A 21,362-nucleotide genomic window follows, 5' to 3' on the forward strand; every position below is an offset into this window, starting at 1 on the left:
AAACGCTTGAATGAACTGCATCATTAAGAGCATGACGATAAGTTTCATAATTGCATGCAGATGGAGACAAAGTCAGCAGGAACGGTAAGATCTGACCAAATGGATGGCTTGTCAAGTTTATGGAAGTTAATCATGATTCTGTGCAATTGTTTTATTGGACACATTCTAACTAATAAATACCCCTGCCTTAAGAGCTGCACTGAACGCTGGGTCGACAGTCCGGGCCTTTTGACCCAATGGTCAGTGCTCTCTTGTGTTTAATACCCTTTTTTGTGCAAGTAGATACATATATACATTGCTACAGTCGTCCTTCATTTATCGTGGTTAATTGGTTCCAGACCTGACTGCAATAACTGAATTTCCACAAAGTAGGATTCAATCTTAATAAATTGAATATATTAGTAGAGGACTTGACTAAATATGATTTTTTTACCATTATTAGAGCCCTGTAACCATGAAATAACATCCCTATAGTCACACCTTTACACTCCTATTATTCTTTGTTGACACCACTTTGCTCAACTGTAATGTGCAGGCTACCGGATCACTACAGGGATACAAGAGATGGCCCATGATTATTTATAAATTGATTCATCGCTCATCCATCCATCCATTTTCCATGCTGCTTATCCTCACTAGGGTCGCGGGCATGCTGGGATCCCAGCTATCCCAGCTGTCTTCGGGCGAGAGGCAGGGTACACCCTGGACTGGTGGCCAGCCAATCACAGGGCGCATGTAGACAAACAACCATTCACACTCATATTCATACCTATGGACAATTTGGAGTCGCCAATTAACCTAGCATGTTTTTGGAATGTGGGAGGAAACTGGAGTACCCACGCATACACGGGGGAGAACCTGCAAACTCCACACAGAGATGGCCCAGGGTGGGACCGAACCCAGGTCTCCTAGCTGTGAGGTCTGCGCGCTAACCACTCAACCGCCGTGCAGCCACTGTCCAAATTTGTTCTTGTGAATTCTCAAACGGAGTGGGGAAGAAGGACAAAGGCAAAAACTTACCACTTCCACATGAAATGGGAGGAGAACCTTTTTTTTTTCAGTGTGTTATGTCTACAACCATTTACACTAACATTCATTCATTCAATTTGGAGTCGCCAATTAACAATCAATTATTGAAAAATCGGATTTTGTAAAAATACCCCCCCCCTCCAAATGAAAACACATTTTATATTTCCGCAAATGTTGAATAACCAATTTGCGCATCAGTGCCCCCTGCTGGATTCATAGCTGTAGTTACCATAAAATTACAAAAGTCATACTACACTGAACTCTGCTTAAATTATGCTACAAAATACTGCAGATACAGTTTATATAAAAATATAAGAAGGCTATTAGGATAATCAGAGTATTGCCATATTGAGATATAATCGTTATTATGAGCCACATATTGCGGATCATTTCGTACCGTGGGGTCTTCTGAGATTCCCAGCCCGAACTGCATGATTTATCTCCTGAATTTGAATGCACAGGGAATCAAACGGTGAAGTTACTCTCCCTTAAATCATGTCCGGACAAAATGCCTTCATCTTCTTGTACTTCATCTCTGAAGAGACTACGAACAGCATCGAGAGAGCCACTGCAACAGGAAGAAGGAGTAATGGGGGCACACAATGTGACACCACCATGTAATGAGATGCGCCAAGTGGGATTTATTGTCTGCAGGCTATGCTAATTGGAACCAGGGTGACAACAGGGGTATCAATTTTATGATGAAGGTAAAAATTTGACAGGAGGGGAGGGGATGAGCTGTATATAAAGAAATAACTACATATGATATGCACTCGCCGGCCAGATGCAACATTAGGGCCAGTTGCACAATTTAATAAGACCGATTGACACAGTCGGAGAGGTATTTGGTGAGCAATATGTTTCTTATTGTGGTTGTAGTTTGCAATGATATTGAATTGCACTGCTTCACATTATGCAGGTGCAAGTAATATGCCTTTCATAATTCATATGATACATCTATAATACAAGTCTACGCCTCTATGCCTCACTGTGATCCTCTTTTCATCATTTACACCCAAGGTCAGATGCTCTCTGCCACATTAGAGCTCGACTCTCTAAAAGCCACATTACCGCCAAAATGCCAATATGACTAAGGAGAAAAGATGGGAGTGCATTTAGCTTGACGACTGATTATGCATTTTTGTCAAAATCATTTTTTAAGCTAAAGAAGACTTTCTAAACTCTGCAAGAAGACAGAAGAAGTGCAATCTTTTAATTAGAAATTAAAAATGCGGTGCACACACACAAACAATGATAAGATACAAACACGTGTGTGTTTGCTCCAAGGTTAACGTGACCCACAGTGGCGTGTAATGCGACCATATCTTATTCACATTAGCAAGCTAGCGTTCGCTGAAATCCAATGTCACACTATTGACCCACTGTAGTGTTTTCCTGTACCATAAAAGTAATGACAAGAAAACAAAATACACACATTTACACAAAGGGGATCCACACATTGTCCTGCAAACATGTTGACATCTGCAAACATGTGCAAGGTCACAAGCACAGGACAACAAGAGTGGCAGGCGCCACCACAGGAGGAAGCACGTACACTTTGAACTTCAATACTCTGAGACACGCCACCAATTTCCATCAAATATTTACATCTGCTAAACCAGAAAAGTGTCTGGGGAAATAAGTTTGTTTCCCTCTTGGGTTCTCTTTGCTACTCCACTGAGGTAACTCAGCATCATTTTTTTCTCGGGAAGTCCAATATTAGCTTTTTTGCCCAGAACTCTCAATTTCTGATTCCGATGTCAACCAATACTGATACCGATATGTGTAACATTACATATATTTTACTTGAGTAAAATATTTGTAAGGTAAAAAACGCCTAATGCATAACGCCTCCATCCATATTAGCTTATACTATGGAATCAATTAAAACAGACCAAAGAAAATACAGCCGGAATAGGTGCAGATTCTGGAGGATCTAGAACAGGGGTCTCAAACTCAATTTACCTGGGGGCCACTGGAGCTAGGGTCTGGGCAAGGCTAGCCCGCATCAGGTTTTCCAAAAAATTTGGAAAAAAAACACATTTATTAAAAACAGAAAAATATACAAACTTTTTCAGTGCTTTGGTTCCGATTTTTTACAATAAAAGCTCTGATAAAACATTCCACTGTTCTCAAATATCTTCATTTTTATTTTTCTACACAAAATAAGATGAAAAATAAATAAACAAATCAAGAATAAAGAAAATCAATCAGTAATAAATAAATATAATAATAATAAAACGGCAAATAATAAAAACTTAAGAAACCACATATAGTTGGTGGGTAGACAAATTATTTTTTTCAGATTAAAATGAACAAAGCATTATTAGAGCCCTGTAGACATGACAAAACACGACTATAGTCACATTTATACTTAATATTTATATATTTATTTACAACATATTGCGCAACTGCAGGGTCTTGAGACACATGCTAATTCGCAAACTAGAGAGCTAGTGACCTAAACGGTAGCCTCCAAGTTATTTCCTTTAAACTTAAAAAGGCAAAAACTTACCACTTCCACACGGATAGGGAGGATAACTATTAACAGTTATTTAACCTTTAACATGAACATTAATCAAACGTAATAATTTTTTCTGGGTACATGATACCATACAGCATCCATATCAAACTTGCGCGGGCCGCACTAACATTAAACTTTCATATCAAGGCGGGGGCCTCAAACTAGTGTCCTGGGGGCCACATTTGGCCCGCGGGCCGCGTGTTTGAGACCCCTGATCTAGAAGGTTTTCTGTTCAGGTTATAGTGTGTAGCTGCTCTATAGGAGTACACAATCTAGATAAAGTCCTTAAAATAAAAAGGATGACACTAAACACTTACTGAGGTGAGATCGTTGATCACAACATTTGGAGATCACTTCTCAGTTCTTTAAATGCTTGTGTGGGTTTACTCCAGGTACTCTGGTTTGCTCCTACAGTCCAAAACCAAGCATGCTATGTTAATTGGCGACTAACTCCATAGCTGTGAATGCGAGTGTGTGATTATTTTGGACCCTGTGATTGAGTGGCAACCAGTCCAGGGTGTATGTCGCCTCTCGCCCTGTCAGCTGGGATAGGCTCCAGCTTATTCAGAACTTTGAACAGGCTGTAGAAAATGAATAAATCCAAGCCGTGTTTACTATAAAATCCCAACCCTTGGTAAAGATGACCAAAGGCAACAATAGCATAATTCAAATGATAACGTCAGCCGTTACTGCCGGAGGCTCCAACTATACCAAACATGAATTAATCCAGTGCCTTGAATATTTATACTTCCTCTCAATGAAACACAAAGTATTTTTTCATCTGCATGCAGTGACCACCAGAGACTGGGAGCGCCTGCCTTTCATCCAGACAACAGCAAAACAATCTTTTTTTCAGCCAGATAAAATCAGCTTTTCACATCAAAATTACACAATAGGCTCCATGCAGCCATTAGTGCACTCATAATATCCATATTTCATGCAAATGTATTCATATTTTGTATACGTGTAACCTAATGCTATCTGACGCAACAATTACAGCTCTCTGGGGGCCGCCATAACTCGGATGTGGCCTGAGATGAAAACTACTTTGACACCTTTATCTAATATCACTTTTTCCACTACACAGGAAAAAAAAGGTGATAAATGTCTCAGAGGAGCTGCAAATTTTCCTCTTTATTGACCTTCAATCTGCTATTAAGCTCAAAACAAATGAGTCATAAAAGCAGTTTTTGGATGCACAGTCTGGCATTAGTGCAAATGCTTGTCGCTCAACATTCAATAAAACAACTATAACAGCAGCACAGGGACGATGAAGGAAGTTGGCATCCGATCCTCCGCCGGAATATTGTGTAGTTATAGAGGCCATTATGCAAACTAATGCAAGAAGGTAGCCAATCTATAAAGGGTTTGCTTAAAAACACTTTGTATTATACGTAAAAAAACAATGCAGCTCCACATAGGGTGGCCATATGGCTATAAAATATTTACGATAAGTGCAACCTAAACGTATTTCCTGTAATGTAAAACCTTCTTGTACTGTACTCAACTACATGAAGAAGAGGGCCACAGTTTTGAACATAAAATGCATAAAATACATTATCGCCTCGGTTAACATCCGCCATGGTGAACATGTTTTTCAGTTAACAGACAAAATTGTTGTTAAAATCTTGCCTTGGCTTGTGTTTTGTACGCTGCTCCAGTTTGTTTACGCCACCATCTTGGATCACACGCACAAGACAAAATTTCATGATACTTGCACGTGATTGCGCAATTTGATCACAAGTGCCATTTTAGGACTTTGCATCGGAGCTGTAGAGAGATACACAACGTATCAAACACATGCGATGGGCCATACTGATGGGTGAGAGAGAAGACCGCCGTCATTTCAAAAGTATGTAAACGTGATGGCGAGGCTGAGTCATCGGTTGCATAGACGCACACAAACATGCATACATTTTTTGTATATTTTTCATCAAAATAGTAGTCTTGCCAAAATGTTGTGCTGCTGCTGGATGTTCACAGTATCCGAGTTATACTGTACGTTTGTTTTCTTTCCTAAAAGAGGATTGTCTAAGACAACAGTGGATGAAGTGCTGAGAAGGAGAGACGGATGGACAACCACCTCGAGTCCTGTTCTTTGCAGTGATCATTGCAGTAATGACCTTTACAAGAAGCATTTGGCATGAAAGTACGCTATGAATGCAGTTTGAAAAAGGATGCTATTCTGCTATTTCAGTACACAGAAAAAAAAACAAAACAACAAAGAATGACCACTGTGTCAAAGTTGGCATGTCTTGTTTACACAATGTCTTCTAAACACTATTCCATGATAGCGACAAGGCTGCAAAGCTTGTATAACTGGTATATAAACATCTTTTGACAGCGATATGTTTACTGTGGTGGGCAGGGGTGGCAGTGGTGAACATTTATCCACAAATACAATTAAAAACTGGCTATTTATGCTCGTTAAGAAGATGATTAAACAACAATTTAAGGATAAGCAACTCCAGAGTTGCACCATTCTGTGTTTTGAAGGTGACCAACCTTCATCTCCACGTCTTAAGGCTTAAATCCATGTTCTGCAAGTTCTCTAGTTCATCATCTAGTTCATCCAAATGTTTCTTCCTTCTCAAAAACTATTGACACGTGGCTCAAATCTTCACTATAATCACTGTAAACATCCTCTGCCTCGTACACCTCCATGTTTGTTTACCTGAGTGACGTTACCCCCATGATGTCACTTCCAGCAAATGAGGCAAGAGCTAGTTAATCATGGCTGATGCCATGGACTATGAATGTCATTTTTGCTCATTTATCTTTTGTGTTCAAATTTTTTCATCATTTTGTACATGTAAACGCAAACAATTTGGGGTGTCTGGAATGGATTAATTGGAGTTACATTATTTTCTATGGGAAAATTAGCTTTGGTTAGAGTCTGTTTTGGTTTGAGTCGGACCTTCCGGAACAGATCCATGACTTTAACCAAGGCACTACTGTTAAGTACCATCATTTTGTCTGTGAGGCGTCATCTTCTACTGCTGCTACATTGCGACTCGTATGCCGGGTTGTTGCCCCCCTGCAGAGCGGTGGAAGTACTACATGAAATAACACTCGTCTAATTAGACTGAATGGGTTACATTATTTTGGTGATGCTTGGCAGGCTGCCTATTGAAAAACCAGGCTGTCGATTAAACGTGGGGTCACGTATATTGTGTGTCACAGAGAAAAATGGCTGTTACAAGAAAGAAGCGTGTGGTAACATTAGCCGAGGCGCCGTTTCTTTTTAAAGCCTCACTCCCTCTCTTTCTCTCCATCAGGTTGCATTACTGGAAGTGCTGTGTACTTTATTTCAAAAGATGAGGCCCGGTGAGCAGAAACAACAGTTGGGAAGATGGTAGCAGAACAAGGGTGGAGGACAGAGTATGGAGAGGTGAGGATGCAGACATGAGAGGAGGCTGAGATAAATGATGAGAAACAGCAGGACGCTCTCGACACCCAGATCCTCAAATGACCTTACAGAAAGTCACTGCAGACACGAGCCCATCTGTTTTGTTATTCAAAAATATTTTTCTTGCATGTGTACGGTTATGGAAGCTAGGTAGCTGTACAAACATTTTGGCACAAACGCTGAGCTGTGAGATGGTCCACCAAATTTATAGTCCTCTAAAACAACTGATCTGTGGTCACCAGTGATGGTAATTCCTGTTTACAGTCAGTGTATAATCCAAATTATTTTGACGCTATTACATTAACGGAAATTTATTACATACTATGGCTTTAAAACAGGGGTCTCAAACTCAATTTACTTGGGGGCCACTGGAGCTAGGGTCTGGGTGAGACTGGGCTGCATCAGGTTTTCCAAAAAAAAAAAAAACGCATTTATTAAAAACAAAAAAATTTAAAAAACTTCACTATGGTTCCAATTTTCTACAAGAAAAGCTCTGATAAAACATTCCACTGTTCTCAAATATCTTACTTTTTATTTTTCTACACAAAAAAGATGAAAAATAAATAAACAAATCAAGAATAAAGAAAATCAATAAATCAGTAATAAATAAATAAATATAATAATAATAATAAAACAGCAAATAATAAAAACTTAAGAAACCACATATAGTTGGTGGGTAGACAAATTATTTTTTTCAGATTAAAATGAACAAAGCATTATTAGAGCCCTGTAGACATGACAAAACACGACTATAGTCACATTTATACTCTTTTTATTTACAACATATTGCGCAACTGCAGGGTCTTGAGACACATGCTAACTCGCAAACTAGAGAGCTAGCGACCTAAACTGTAGCCTTCAAGTAATTTCCTTTAAACTTAAATAGCCAAAAACGTACCACTTCCACACGGATAGGGAGGATAACTATTAACAGTTATTTAACCTTTAACATGAACATTAATCAAACGTAATAATTGTTTCTGGGTACATGATACCATACAGCATCCATATCAAACTTGCGCAGGCCGCACTAAAATTAAACTTTCATATCAAGGCGGGGGCCTCAAACTAGTATCCTGCGGGCCACATTTGGCCCGCGGGCCACATGTTTGAGACTTCTGCTTTAAAATAATGCTCTGACTCAGGTGAATAACAAAATCGCTGATGTGGGTCAACTGTGGCTTTTTGTTGATGTGTACAAAAAAACACGCACATTATAATAGACTTAACTTGTTCACCCCCCCGACTGAGGTGCATGTAATTTCACATCTCAGCAAAATTAAAGCCACACAAAGCAATGCCGCCTGTCTGAAAATGTCTCCAATTATTGTGATTTACCTCATTAGCATGCCAACAGCTAATTAGCTGAAGAAAACATGGCATCAGCTGTCCTGCGTATCTCTAGATGGGATGCAGAGGGCTCTGATGTGCACCACACAGCAGAGGAAGGACAGGGAGAGTCGGCACAAGTGTTTTCTTCCAAAATCAGTTAATCGGTTAATTTTACTCTGTATTAGATATAAAATGAATACTTTGAATGGAAACAGTGGACCACAGATGTATCCGTGAGTTAGTTTGTGTCCATGATTTAGCGTGGGTGGTGAAGGTAGAAGCCACCTGAGAGCGAGGAAGGTCAGAGGCGAAGGAGAGGCTTTGCTGCTGTGGCTTCACTGGATTAAGTGTGAATAAAGGTGAGAAAACAACACCCGCCCACACGCATACACGCTTTGAACATGTGTATAGGCATGAGCTCTCACACGTGCGCACACGCAGCAGGTGGGCTCTTGGCACCAACTTGCTGATCCTTCGCGGGATTTACCCGTCAGGTCAAACACACACGCACACAAGGAAGATGAGAGCAAAGCGGGGTGAGGTAAATGAGGCTGCAGTGAAACTGGACCCTGGATGGTAACATGCGACCGGGCAGCTTGTAAATTAAAGATCAGCTGACTAAATGACAATATAAGACATCATGGATCCGTACCTTCATTTTCATGAAACCTGCAACAACATGTTGATATGTGCGGTCAGAAAACAGAAAGCTCTATGATTTCATATCAAAACAATGCATCCGAACAAGCCTCAACCACCACATTATGCATGTTTGATGGCGCGCATACGAGGCGATCAGTGGAAAGCGTCCGAGCTGATGAAAAGACGAGAGATTGTGTTTCTCTGCGCGCACGTCATCAGCTGACACACAAAAGGACAAGTGGCGCTCGTAAACCGACACGGCGTACATGTGCAAACACACCAGGAGAGTCAAGTGTAGCACGCTATAATCCTCACAGATTAAGCTGGCTGCAGACAGGCCCAACATGATGTTGGGTGGGGGTGCTGCGAGAGGCAGCTGAGTAAGCATGGGGATAGAAGGATAGAATAGACGTATTTTTATGATTACTCGTCGGGTAAGGTGGAGCCTATCCCAGCTGATTCTGACTGGTCACCAACCACAGGGCACATATAAACAACCACTCACACTCACATTCACATCAATGGACAATTTACAGTCTCCTATTAGCTCAGTGCTTCTCAATGAATAGGTGGTTAGCTGCAGGTCTTACATGAGTTCTGCTGATCAGTCCAGTTGCCATCGAGTCAAAACCCTGAGAATACAATGACCAATGAGGATCAATGAGAATACTCACATGCATCTGGATTGTTGTTACAGAAAAATAAGTGAAATAAGACTAATGACACAAAATAACAATGGAACGAATTGTTTGTTACTGCAAATATAATTGAGTTTGTAGCCATAGCTATTATTACATGTACATTGCATTTATTATTTTTTAACTACATCTGTGCTGTGAATGCAGCATTCTTGTTTTAGATGTTTAATGTGCAGTTACATATGCATATATTTTATCAAAAAGTTAACATATGTTCATAGTAGCACTGCCACTACCGATTATTTTCTTAACTTAACCTGAAGCTTGTTGTTTGGATTAATAGTGCCATTGTTAAGGCCCTACAACATGTACCAAACACAAACATTTTGTGTTTCAGTTTGGTCTGCAACATATCGGTAAAGAGGCAGCAATGTCAATCACTGTTTTCCCAAAATCAAAGTCTTGTTTTGCCAAAAATACAAAAGATAATAGGTCTGCTTTCATGGATGACTGAGGAAATATAAAACATATTCACATATGAGAGGCAGGAAATCAGAGGATATTGACAATATCTATTTAACCGCATACCAAAATAGTTGTCAATTGATTAGAAATTTGATTATTCATCGATTAATCCGATAATTGTTGCAGCTGTAGTCACAGCATCTTAAATGTTGGTCACTGTTGTAAAACACGGTTGGGTAGGGCGGCAGAAACAAACAATTACAATATATTGGGATTATTTTCCCAGTCAGTTGTCCTGCTAATCTCACATATGTAGCAAAAGCATTGCACCACATTCACATAGTATGCACACAAGGCTAGGCTTAAGGGGAGGAGCCAATGGGATGAGACGTAGGTGCCGTTCTGGTGCAAAAAGAGGAAAGCTCAAATTTGCCTCATATGAAAAGGCCACAGGGGACAAAATGTGGAGTTTATATGTCACGAGTGATAAACAGTGACAAACAGAACCATCCATCCATGCCCATAAATCCTTAAAATCTCATTTCATGTGGTGATCCAAGAGCTATAAAGCTGACAGCAGTCAGGCGAATATCACATTGTATTGTATCACAGCAACTTCACCGCATGGGAGAATAAAGAGGCTCAATGGGGAGGATCATGGGGTAAACTTTGACCTATAATATAAAAGTGAGCCCGTGTTAGGGCCGTTGTGCGTTCTGAGGTATTTTCACAAATGAAAGACACTGCAAAGTCACTGAAAAATAAAGTAAGCACCATCCCCTGCATCTGGTTTATTGCTCGTGATGACAAACCCAGGACAATTGTGGGATCTTTATCTTTATTTTGCCTCTTATACACTGACAACAATAAATACCATTGTTATGTGTTGCTCTGACATTTCTGTTTCCAACAAATGTCAATGGACAAACAACAGAGAAAAAAAGCTCAAAGATTCACCGCAGTCTGCTGCCGCCCACCATTATTTCAACTAGCGTGGTGCGCTCTTTCAATCACAATAAAAGGAAACTCTTTTTTATTTTATAATTAAGCACTATAAAAGCAGACCTGGCAACCTTTTAGAAATGTGGCAAGCTGCTTTCACCATTGATGATTTATGCACCTGAAGGGCATAAAAAGGGAAATAAATGCATTTGTTTTCACTTTGGGGCGGCACGGCGGTCTAGTGGTTAGCGCACAGACCTCACAGGTAGGAGACCAAGGTTCAATTCCACCCTCGGCCATCTCTGTGTGGAGTTTGCATGTTCTCCCCGTGCATGCGTGGGTTTTCTCCGGGTACTCCGGTTTCCTCCCACATTCCAAAAACATGCTAGGTTAATTGGTGACTCCAAATTGTCCATAGGTATGAATGTGAGTGTGAATGGTTGTTTGTCTATATGTGCCCTGTGATTGGCTGGCGACCAGTCCAGGGTGTACCCCGCCTCTCGCCCGAAGACAGCTGGGATAGGCTCCAGCACCCCCACGACCCTCGTGAGGAAAAAGCGGTAGAAAATGAATGAATGGATGAATGTTCTCACTTTGTTAATGTTTTTTTTTAATATCTTCATCCATGTTGGTCTCATGCAGACTTTGACTGTAATACTGCTAAAACTGCTTTGACTCTTCCAGACAACTGTGATCCTAATTATAAACATATTTCCTTGTTTGTGAAAGACTAATTGGATAAGAGCAAATCTGTTAACAAAAGAAGCAGTGGAGAGAATCATCTTTGAGGCTTCCTTTTCATCTGTAAAACAAAGAACGAGGCAAAGAACGGTGATGGTCTTGAAGCCATGTCATTACTTCGGAACAAATTGTGGGTTTGCTTTAGGGAATAGCAATCGCTGCCTAGACATGACACAAGCAGTTAATCCTCATCTCGGGCTCACAGTCATGATGCGAAGCAAGGTCGCTCGTGTCGTAAGCGGCGAGGCGAGGTGGAGACAAACACATCCGACGCAGCACTTGTTGTATCCATCACTTTGGACACGGTGACTTTCTTTCACACTGTTGACACATTATAAATGTAAATAATGACACCATTTTTTTGCCACAGGGTCAACCTGTAAAATAGGATCTTAGATGTACAGTAAATATACCCTGACATGGTTACACGGTAACGGAAAGCGCCGCTTTTTCTTCGGCAGTAGCCAATCACGAGCTATCAGTGCAATCACGACGAGCTTGTCAAGCTATTGAAAACTGCAGGAGGTCATTTTATGGAAGAGTATAACAATATAACATCTTACAAATAACACTAAACTCATCACACAGCAACTTGACACTCAAAATGTAGACCTGAAAAATATACAAAAATGTACCAATACCAGCTTAAATGGGAAAATAATATATAATAATATTATATTATATAATAATAATAATCCACCCTCGGCCATCTCTGTGTGGAGTTTGCATGTTCTCCCCGTGCATGCGTGGGTTTTCTCCGGGTACTCCGGTTTCCTCCCACATTCCAAAAACATGCTAGGTTAATTGGCCACTCCAAATTGTCCATAGGTATGAATGTGAGTGTGAATGGTTGTTTGTCTATATGTGCCCTGTGATTGGCTGGCCACCAGTCCAGGGTGTACCCCGCCTCTCGCACAAAGACAGCTGGGATAGGCTCCAGCATACCAGCAACCCTCGTGAGGAAAAGCGGTAGAAAATGAATGAATGAATAATAATAATGTACTGCGTCTTGGCAATGGATTCATTGGAGTGCTGCAATGACATCAGCCTCCCTCTGGTGGAACGACACAACATTGTAGCAACATCTGTTTGTTCTCCAACGAAACGCTTTGTTCTTTTTATTTTAACCTCATATTGGTGCACGTTGGTACATTTATTAGGTTTACCTTTTCGGTTTTAAAGTTTCTGTGTTATGAGTTTTGTGTTTTTTGTAAGATGCCACCGTGAGTCAGACTGTTATATTGAGTAATGTCCAACGCCGGACCAGAGCCCAGATAAAAAATAGGGGCACCCGGCTTAAAACTAAGCAAAATCGAACATGTGATTGAATCCCTGTGGTGGTCCCCGATTAGAAAATGGAAGAAAAAAACTAAAACGCAGAGATACTTAATATTCTTTTCATATTGGTGATCTGTATTTTATAGCGAATTTGAAACAATTTTACACTCAAGCGCATGAAGCAGGTGATTTGGCTGCTCGTTATCCAATATTAGGACACAAGTGTCTTTGTTGTTAAATGACGCTGCATTTAAAACAGCCACATGGTGTTAGAAGACTGATCTACTGATACAGTATCTGATTATGCAATATCACAACGCTATTGTCAAGTGTCCACTTGCCCAGAGACACACAGATAAGTGTTTGATTTACATGTAAGTTTATGTTAATGAGCAAGTGAATGCCTCTGAGTCAAGAGTAAAATCCAAAATGGTGAATGAGATGTTGCTGAAATCAACTTTGACCTTAATGAGTAAGGTGATGCAACAACCGCAGGGGGTCTGGAGGTGATGACCATCATCTGTTGCTAAGAGACGACTGACGACACATAAGGGGTTTCTGGCTAAATTGCGACATATGTTTAGATTTTGCTATAAATATTCTGCGTATGGTATATGCACCAGTTTCCCTTGCATAAGTTGAGGTTGACTTTTGTGCGACTTGTCTCACTTTCGGTTGCCTAGCAACACACCATTACCTGGCATGTGGACAGTAAGCAGATGACAAGAAGCTGCTGAGCGTCGTGCACTTTATCAGCTCAAAGTTTTCCCAGGGGAATCATGTGCACACTGCAGTTCCTCCGCATGCTGGTTTACTACCAGCATTGCCAACTTCCTCTCTTCACCCACCAGTGGGTTACAAAACTATGAGCTTTCTCCCGTGCACATACTGCATATAAACTTTCTATACAGTTTGTAACAATCAATTCCTTATAAAAGGCACAGCAGCATGAAATTGAACATAAAACCTGAGTGCGCAGGGAAGGAGGTGAACAAATGCTTTGACTGATTCTTCCGGCATAGCATCAGGACACAAATCTTTGGACTTTTCCTTTAGTACACTTGAGCTGTCAGTTAGAGGGCGGGGTGGGGCAGGGCGGCTGCAGCCATCAAGCTACTCTGGCATGAAGCAAGAAATAAACAGGCCATGTGAATTCGATAGAGAGCAGATGAAATGATGGATGACGAGAAGCTGCATGAAACATTCTGCCCTCATTCCTTCCATTCACTCATTTTATATGCCGCTTATCATCATTATGGTCGCGGGTGTATGCTGGAGCCTATCCCAGCTGTCTTCGGGCTGGACCAGGGGTCTCAAACACGCGGCCCGTGGGCCAAATGTGGCCCGCAGGACACTAGTTTGAGGCCCCCGCCTTGATATGAAAGTTTAATGTTAGTGCGGCCCGCGCAAGTTTGATATGGATGCTGTATGGTATCATGTACCCAGAAAAAATTATTACGTTTGATTAATGTTCATGTTAAAGGTTAAATAACTGTTAATAGTTATCCTCCCTATCCGTGTGGAAGTGGTAAGTTTTTGGCTATTTAAGTTTAAAGGAAATAACTTGAAGGCTACCGTTTAGGTCGCTAGCTCTCTAGTTTGCGAGTTAGCATGTGTCTCAAGACCCTGCAGTTGCGCAATATGTTGTAAATAAAAAGAGTATAAATGTGACTATAGTCGTGTTTTGTCATGTCTACAGGGCTCTAATAATGCTTTGTTCATTTTAATCTGAAAAAAATCATTTGTCTACCAGCCAACTATATGTGGTTTCTTAAGTTTTTATTATTTCCCGTTTTATTATTATTATTATATTTATTTATTTATTACTGATTGATTGATTTTCTTTATTCTTGATTTGTTTATTTATTTTTTCATCATTTTGTGTAGAAAAATAAAAAGTAAGATATTTGAGAACAGTGGAATGTTTTATCAGAGCTTTTATTGTAGAAAATCGGAACCAAAGCGAAGTTTTTTAAATTTTTTTGTTTTTAATAAATGCATTTTTTTTTTTTTTTTTTGGAAAACCTGATGCGGCCCAGTCTCACCCAGACCCGAGCTCCAGTGGCCCCCAAGTAAATTGAGTTTGAGACCCTTGGGCTGGACTGTTCGCCAGCCAATCACAGGTCACATATAGACAAACAACCATTCACACTCACATTCATACCTATGGACAATTTGGAGTGGCCAATTAACCTAGCATGTTTTTGGAATGTGGGAGGAAACCGGAGTACCCGAAGAAAACCCATGCACGCACGGGGAGAACATGAAGAAGAATAACACCACTTAAGCTTTGACAGGTTAAGCAATATCATACAAAACTCTTCTGAGCAGCATTTTTCTGCTCAATACAACACTGGCATGGAGTTCATAACAAAGAGAGATTATCCCCTTCCAATAAAAATAATAATAACAAATCTACTAACTCCATAGTCCATCAAGGAAAGACCAATCCCTGGTCTAAGCTCTTGTAGTAGAGCACACAGCACAGAGGAAACACCTGACTGAAGTCATGACATCATTCTCACTTGATGTGCTAACAGGAAATGTCACCATGGAAACGGGACAGCCTGTCCTCAACCATCCCCTTTCCACCCTCCTCCTGCAGATGTGATCCAATTCTCAGTCTGTTCCTCTTCCTCTTTTGCAAGAACAAAGTGAGAAAAGCTTAAGAGTAGGACGCATTGGAGACAATAGATGATGTCAGTGATGGCCTTGTCGCATTTAGACCACTTAACTGTGGGTTGTGGTGGTGGAACGCCAAGTTTGGTTGCGTTAAATCAATGTCGCACTTGAGCTCGAGTGAACGAAGCAAGAGCGGAATGAATTGGATGAGCTCCATTCAGCGTGGAGGTGAGATGAGAGTGAGACCTTTAAATAGAACTCAACACAAAGGAATGTGAGAGGAGTTTGGGAATGCCGCGAGGCCAAATTGAAAAGTTGATTGGAAGCCTGTGTAAAAGCTCCTGAACAAAGACTGAGGTAGATGAAGATCGGATGCCATCATCTTCAGACTGATTGGACCAGTCCCGTTAATTACAAAGTGCGGGTCCCTTTGCAATGGCTGCTGAAAAACAATGAGCCGCTGAGGCAGTGGTGACCGTACGCTAATAAATTGCAGCCCGTAATAATTACAGTGCAACAATCAATGTAAGATATACGCGACGTGTAGTCTGAACACAAGAGGCAACTTGTGGCTGCAGCAGAACCTGCAATCTAATCTCTGGCGGCGTTAAACGTTGGATTTATGGATTTGTATGAAGCCACTGCTGAGCAATGAAAACTGATTTCAGCTCCTCAGCATTCTTGACTCAAATAAATTTCTGTGAGAATCACGTGGCTGTTGCCACAGTGAAGAAGCGGCTACTAAGCAATACGACCCCATCAGACCTTCTTTCTGCTGTTTAGAGTATTTATGGCAGGTAACCGAGTCAGGCAGTCTGCCTGACTACTGTAAATGACCGTAATAACGAGCTTTCTTTTTCCTTTGCGTGCGAGAACAGAATTGTTTCATCAACAGAAAGCTTTCATGTGTACTCACTGAATATGTCTCATCTTCTCTCAGCATCTCCCATAGACAAAGAGAACACATTTACATCAAATACAACTAATCACAGTACTATTTGTACTGTTACTACAGAGGGAACATTCAGAGCAACCACACCCCCAGCATGTCAATCTTGTAGAATGTAATAAGAATTGCACATAGGGACGTACGTTTGATCACATTTCCTTGATGGACTCCAGCAAAAAGTCATCTTTATAGTTTTTTTGTATATTTTTCAGGTCTACATTTTGAGTGTCAAGTTGCTGTGTGATGAGTTTAGTGTTATTTGACGCATTGAGTCAGACTGTTATATTGTTATACTCTTCCATAAAATGACCTCCTGCAGTTTTCAATAGCTTGACAAGCTCGTTGTGATTGCACTGATAGCTCGTGATTGGCTACTGCCGAAGAAAAAGCGTCGCTTTCCGTTACCGTGTAACCATGTCAGGGTATATTTATTGTACATCTAAGATCCTATTTTACAGGCTGACCCTGTGGCAAAAAATGGTGTCATTATTTACATTTATAATGTGTCAACAGTGTGAAAGAAAGTCACCGTGTCCAAAGTGATGGATACAACAAGGAAACCGGAGTACCCGGAGAAAACCCACGCATGCACGGGGAGAACACGCAAACTCCACACAGAGATGCCCGAGGGTGGAATTGAACCCTGGTCTCCTAGCTGTGAGGTCTGTGCGCTAACCACTAGACCACCGTATGCCACAGCATAGTATCTGATATACAATATTACGAGGTGTTTTTTGTTTTTATGAATTGCTATAACATTAACAAGCTCAATCCATTGAAGTCAGTAGTTTCCTACCACCACCAGCATAATGTGCTGTATCATTACTTACATTACTTCAAAAAAACTGTCATTAACATTAAAGTGACAGACACGCAAAACTGTGTGTTCCCAGTCGGTCTTACTAAAAACACTTGTTTAAATTCCATCATCAGGGCTAGATTTTCACTTTCAATGCCCACACTCTAATTGGATAGAACATTAGGTACAAAAATTCTGACTTCACAAATATAATTAAAAAAAATCAGCCCTGCATCGCATCTTATTGAATTGTACAGTGGCTGCTGAGTGCATCAATGTGATAAAAAGCTTATCTTCTTCTACAGCTTCCTGAACTGTTGCGGCGCCTCTGCTGAGCATCAACTGACCACACACATTTAGGAGTTCATCTTCTCTCCCCTCACAAACTAAAGCTACTCAGGTCTTTAAACCCTGACTTGACCCGCTTCCTCGGGCTGATCACACTTTTCCTTCCTAATCTATTAACAATGGAGACACGAAATGGGAGTCACACATATGGTGAGGATGCAACCACCAGTGTTTCCAGTATATACGCTACTAGACAGTTGGTGACTAAGCTAGGATGTCTGGCATGATTTGGCTGTTTGCTGGCGACAGGCTGCAAGAAAGCCAAATGAAAAGATGAGGCGTGGAGTGTTTGGACAATGTTGGGGAACAAGTGCAAATGACAAACAACGAGCAATGCAGTTCAACATGAATAATGGTGTATTGTCTTTATGTTTAATACAACATTCCGTATTGTATTGAATGCTGTATTATTGACGTCCTTGTATGGGCGTGCCCAGGTACAATCTGTAGACTGAGCCAAGTTTTTTTTTAAACACGGGTAGACCAGCACAAAAACATGGAATGAGCACATTTCGACTACCAATGTTGTGTCAAGATTGTCTGCATGCAGTCAACGCGGACCTACGTTACCATTCTGAGTTCATACACGCCAAGTCAGGGTTCTCCAACCTGTAGCTCCTAACCACTTTTCAAGTAGATCTCCAAAGGGTTTATTCGTTTATTAGTATCAACTCCTATACCGATAAAATTAGAATGTGGGGTTCGGCAATAGTCCGGAAGTCCTTGGGAGCAATCACAGCTGAGTGGGCGTGGGCGGAATAAATTAAAACACACAGATTTGGATATCTAATGAAATACAGCGGGCGGCATGGCGGTCGTGTGGTTAGCGCAATTTGGATATCTAGCTAGGAGACCAGGGTTCAATTCCACCCTCTGCCATCTCTGTGTGGAGTTTGCATGTTCTCCCCGTGCATGCGTGGGTTTTCTCCGGGTACTCCGGTTTCCTCCCACATTCCAAAAACATGCTAGGTTAATTGGCCACTCCAAATTGTCCATAGGTATGAATGTGAGTGTGAATGGTTGTTTGTCTATATGTGCCCTGTGATTGGCTGGCCACCAGTCCAGGGTGTACCCCGCCTCTCGGCCAAAGACAGCTGGGATAGGCTCCAGCACCCCCGCGACCCTCATGAGGAAAAACGGTAGAAAATGAATGAATGAATGAAATACAGCTGGAATAGGTGCAGATTCTGAAAGCTCTCGAAAGCTGAAATAAAAACAGCTCCACAGGGTTGTTGTTTCACTTGTGCTTGTATGCTTCTCCAGCACAATATACTTTTTTTATTTATGATGTACATTTCCTTACAACATGACGGCCTAATGTGTTTATTTTTCAAATGCTAAAGACACCAGAGATAAGACAGAATGGAGCTGCTTCTGCTTCTCAGAAATCGTGTGTGTGTGTGTGAACGTGTGTACAATTCATCATCCATCCAACACGTACATCTATGTCAGGCAGCCCTGTGGTGCCTCATTAGCTTCGAGTTGCTCCTCTGCCCTCTTCCTTTATGACAAGCCCCCCCCCCCCCCACAAACACAGAGATGACACCAGTCACTTGACATGACTTTCAACCCCCCCCTCCTCCATTTCTTACAGCACTCATCCTCTTCATCTCTAATGTGTCTCCTCTTTTAGTACGTTATCGCATGTCTGTCACTCTTCATTCTCTGAAGCGCAATCCCTCCGCTCTCCTTATCCCATCTTCACGGTGAATCTCTCTCCTTAGATTCGCTCTCTATTTTGTCCCTTTATGCAGGACTCTTTGTGTCAGAAGGCAGCTTTCATCAAAGCTTTGATGTGGGATGGAGACTAGTAAGAGCCCCCATCTTTACATCACAGGCTATCTATTATCTATCTTCCTCTTTCTCATCCTCTTCTCTTCCTTGTCATGACTGGTCTTTCTGACTCTGCTTCTTAGCTACACTTTGACAGCGTGCGCCATGGAGCATCTTCAGAATAATAAACCATAACTGTCAGGGAGATAACGGCCACGGCATTGATTGTACTCTCATTAACGCATATCTCATCCCATATTCTATATTTCAATCATTTTTAGTAAAATCTAAAGAAATTCATTCATTCATTTTCTACCGCTTTTTCCCCACGAGAGTCGCAGGGGATGCTGTAGCCTATCCCAGCTCTCTTTGGGCGAGAGGCGGGGTACACCCTGGACTGGTGGCCAGCCAATCACAGGGCACATATAGACAAACAACCATTCACACTCACATTCATACCTATGGACAATTTGGAGTGGCCAATTAACCTAGCATGTTTTTGGAATGTGGGAGGAAACCGGAGTACCCGGAGAAAACCCACGCATGCACGGGGAGAACATGCAAACTCCACAGAGATGCCCGAGGGTGGATTATTATTATTATATAATATAATATTATTATATATTATTTTCCCATTTAAGCTGTTATTGGTACATTTTTGTATATTTTTCAGGTCTACATTTTGAGTGTCAAGTTGCTGTGTGATGAGTTTAGTGTTATTTGTAAGATGTTATATTGTTATACTCTTACATAAAATGGCCGAGGGTGGAATTGAACCCTGGTCTCCTAGCTGTGAGGTCTGCGCGCTAAACACGCAACCGCCGTGCCGCCCCTTGATTACTGTTATAATATTCAAATTGTTTATTAACATGGGCCGTTTTAGGTGGGTGGTGTCAATTCCGTACTGGATGGGCTTCATAACATTTTCCCAATACACTAAATATACTATACCCCATTTGCTCATCTTGCTCAAGGACACCTCCACAGTTTCAATCAATAAGAGACAGCTCTTAGACAGCTAAGAGACTTGACCTCTGACTGAGAACCTCCAAGCAGCAGCTACGCTGCATTTAAGGCACAAGTGTTCATGTAAACAAGCTGGGCTTGAACGAATGCGTTAGGTGAACCGGGTTGTCTTCACTTTTCCGCCTGACCTGTGTGAGTTCAAGCGATGCAGACTAAACAGTGAGGAAGAGGAAGAGGAAGAAGTCAGGTCAAAATGTCAGGCGGATTATAGGAGCGGTGGGGCAAAAAAATGGGTCACGTCTTGTCAACAGATCTGCTGCAATGTGAGCGCTAAATAAGCCGGTGGAGGATGAAACCAGCCCTGTCATAGAAAGGCCGGATTTAGAGTCTCTGTGCTGTGAATATCACGCCCATAAGGTCTTATGGTTGCTTGTCATTTTGCATATAACGCAGCAGAAATGATGAAGTCAGGATGAGTTCAACATTCCGATGAATAACACACCGGCATGTAAATTGCCATTCATGGTCACATTAGGCCAAATACCTTACATACTGGAGGTAAGACTGCTCAATGCCAAATAAGCCCCTCTACCTGCCTACACGCACAACCAAAACTTTAAGTTATTGTTATTTATACTAAATTATTTAAATGATTTGTACAAATTACTGTTTACGCTGTACATTGTTGTTCATATTTGATGTCATCTATTTATTCTCCACATTATTATTTATTATTTATTATTACACGGGAGCCAGGCAACGACATTTTGTTAGCAATTTCACTGCTGTGTTATTGTGCAATGACAATAAAGTCACGCTGCGGAGGAGCAGTCATCACATGGATGCTAGATAAATTTAAACTACGACAGAAATGTTTTGCACATGGTTGAATATTTATTCCTTTT

The 21,362-nt window shown here is 41.2% G+C and overlaps 1 protein-coding gene across 3 annotated transcripts in view; it reads right to left on the reverse strand.

Annotated features, from left to right (window-relative positions):
• spsb4a (splA/ryanodine receptor domain and SOCS box containing 4a) overlaps window positions 1-21,362 on the reverse strand; it is an 83,943-nt gene that overhangs the window by 6,280 nt on the left and 56,301 nt on the right. The gene's annotated exons all lie outside the window — the stretch shown is intronic.

The sequence above is a fragment of the Doryrhamphus excisus genome, linkage group LG6, assembly GCF_037039965.1.
Source record: "Doryrhamphus excisus strain RoL-2023G ecotype Guam linkage group LG6, RoL_Dexc_Guam_v1.1, whole genome shotgun sequence".
NCBI lineage: Eukaryota > Metazoa > Chordata > Actinopteri > Syngnathiformes > Syngnathidae > Doryrhamphus > Doryrhamphus excisus.